We start from the raw sequence: 2,500 nt of genomic DNA, 5'->3' as shown, positions 1-2,500 counted from the left end.
CTCTCTTTTCTATTGGTGAAAATAAAAGTTGCGTCAAACAGTCATTTAAGCCTCAGAATAAAGTAATTGCTGTGAACAAACATGGAGCACGACTGAGACATAGCAAGCATATCGATCGCTTTTCATCATGTTAAAACAGTTTTGACAGTGGGGTGTGGAAAAGCAAACTGATCAAAAGACTAGCACCCACGTGAACAAGCCAAACGTAGTTGGCAGGATTCGAACCTGCGCGGGGAAACCCCAATGGATTTCAAGTCCATCGCCTTAACCACTCGGCCACAACTACACAGGAATGCTTTGAGGGAAACCATTCGAAGAACGGTAGGGTTTGAGGCCCTTCTGATTCCATCTCTTTAGTTTGCGTTAGTGCTTAGGACGGCACGAAACATTCTTCAGCGAGAGAAAAAGAATGGCTGGCAATACAGCGAGGGATAAGTACTCAAACGCACTATAATACATGCAGACTTTGCATTTCATTGGGTTTTAAAGAATATTCAAGGATGACAGAAAACAAACCTCCGTAGTCGGCAGGATTCTAACCTGCGCGGGGAGACACCAACGGATTTCTAGTCCATCGCCTTAACCACTCGGCCACGTCTACACGGCGTTTGTGCCCCTCTTTTTCTGTGCTCGCAGATCTTCTCATCCTGTTTGTATATTTTGAAGTTTCTTTTCTTCCTCTCCAATGTTCCTACGTTTGCCTACTTTTGCTAACTAAAATAAACAGCACTTTATCTCATGGGCCTTCTTTTGGAAGACTCTCTACAGCCTACTCAGAATGTTGACCAGCTTCCTCCTTTTTACTCACACCTCACTATGTATTCTTGGACATTGGCTGACTACTGCCAGATCTCATCTATTAATCAGCTTATACAGACACTGCAGCAAATTCATATGCTACCAGCACAATCCAGACCAGATACAAATAATCCCTGCATTCACTCAAAGGTAACTTATTCATACTAAATCCCGTGCATGCTGCCAGATGGATTTACTACAGAACTGTAGCAGAGACGATTCCTGGAAGAGGAAAGAAAGTAAAGGCTGGGCGAAGCCTTCTAGAGTAGAGTCCAGAAGAGAAAAAAAAAAGTGCATTACTTTGAAAACTTGTTTTCTGGCCTATTTGAAATCAATAACGTGTCAATGTTTAGGAAAAAATAGATAACTAAAGACAGAAGGAATCCAACTATTAAACTGAGTCGAGATAGAAATATAGCCAAAAGGCAGCTTCCGTTCTTTCTCAAAATCTCTCTAGGCGCTGTTTTTTTAAATGTGCATAGTTTCAAAGTTACCGCTAAGGGAGAGTTGGAACCTCTTTCTTTTTTTGCATGGCTCTTCTTTCTATCTACAGGCTCACTAAGGCAAATTCAAAATGTTAAATAGCTTTCTGTGGTTAAGCCCTGGTCACACAACTCACTGTGTGTGACTTTACTCTTGGCTGGCTCAGGGCAGACCTCTATTATCAAACAACTTACACAGCATGGGCAACCGGTTAGCATTCTGACAGACAAACTTAATGTAGAGCCTTCATTCCCCACAGGAATGCCATCGAAACCAGACACATTGTGACCGAAAGCAAACCAAGCAAATAGTCAGTTTTTTCATGAAGGTTTTTCTTGTGCTTAAACCATGACCCTAGCCACTTTCCTGAAATGATAAAAAAGTTATGTGTACTTTGTTTTCTTTTTCTTTTTCCCATCAGGCTTTCTGCTCCAAAGGTCTGCTCCGTCGATCCAACTGAGATTTCTGATCTTTCGTATCGAGAAGGTTGCACTATGCCTTGTTACCTTTTTTATGTTGCTAGGAAATTCCTAAATAGCTTTACATGGCTGAGCAGCCCCTTGAGTGCTGCAGTTAAGTCTTGATAGTTCCTGATAGTCGTGTGGTTTTTAAATCTATTTGATCACATCATGCTAAAAGTGCTTAGACGGTTGGAAGACGTCCAATGGCAAACAAGTGATCGTCGTGCTTTTCCAACTCTTTGGAGTCCTCCAAGTTGCTAATGGCATTAGGAAATCTCTCTGGAGGCAGACAAAGGGAAAGATGGCGCCAGGAGAGACAAGTAGGTTTTAGCATTGTAAATGCTGCTTGGGCTCTCTTTTCTATTGGTGAAAATAAAAGTTGCGTCAAACAGTCATTTAAGCCTCAGAATAAAGTAATTGCTGTGAACAAACATGGAGCACGACTGAGACATAGCAAGCATATCGATCGCTTTTCATCATGTTAAAACAGTTTTGACAGTGGGGTGTGGAAAAGCAAACTGATCAACAGACTAGCACCCACGTGAACAAGCCAAACGTAGTTGGCAGGATTCGAACCTGCGCGGGGAAACCCCAATGGATTTCAAGTCCATCGCCTTAACCACTCGGCCACAACTACACAGGAATGCTTTGAGGGAAACCATTCGAAGAACGGTAGGGTTTGAGGCCCTTCTGATTCCATCTCTTTAGTTTGCGTTAGTGCTTAGGACGGCACGAAACATTCTTCAGCGAGAGAAAAA

At 42.4% G+C, this 2,500-nt stretch overlaps 2 non-coding genes across 2 annotated transcripts; both read right to left on the bottom strand.

Annotated features, from left to right (window-relative positions):
- Positions 1–204: 204 nt before the first annotated feature.
- Positions 205–286, bottom strand: TRNAS-UGA (transfer RNA serine (anticodon UGA)). Its single transcript has one exon. It is a non-coding gene; the product is annotated as a tRNA-Ser (tRNA).
- Positions 287–2,297: 2,011 nt separating this feature from the next.
- On the bottom strand, positions 2,298–2,379 carry TRNAS-UGA (transfer RNA serine (anticodon UGA)). Its single transcript has one exon. It is a non-coding gene; the product is annotated as a tRNA-Ser (tRNA).
- Positions 2,380–2,500: the final 121 nt, after the last annotated feature.

Source organism: Pelobates fuscus, chromosome 12 (genome assembly GCF_036172605.1).
Source record: "Pelobates fuscus isolate aPelFus1 chromosome 12, aPelFus1.pri, whole genome shotgun sequence".
Classification (NCBI taxonomy): domain Eukaryota; kingdom Metazoa; phylum Chordata; class Amphibia; order Anura; family Pelobatidae; genus Pelobates; species Pelobates fuscus.
The sequence above is the reverse complement of the archived record's forward strand: the minus strand, read 5'-3'. Positions and strand labels throughout refer to the sequence as shown.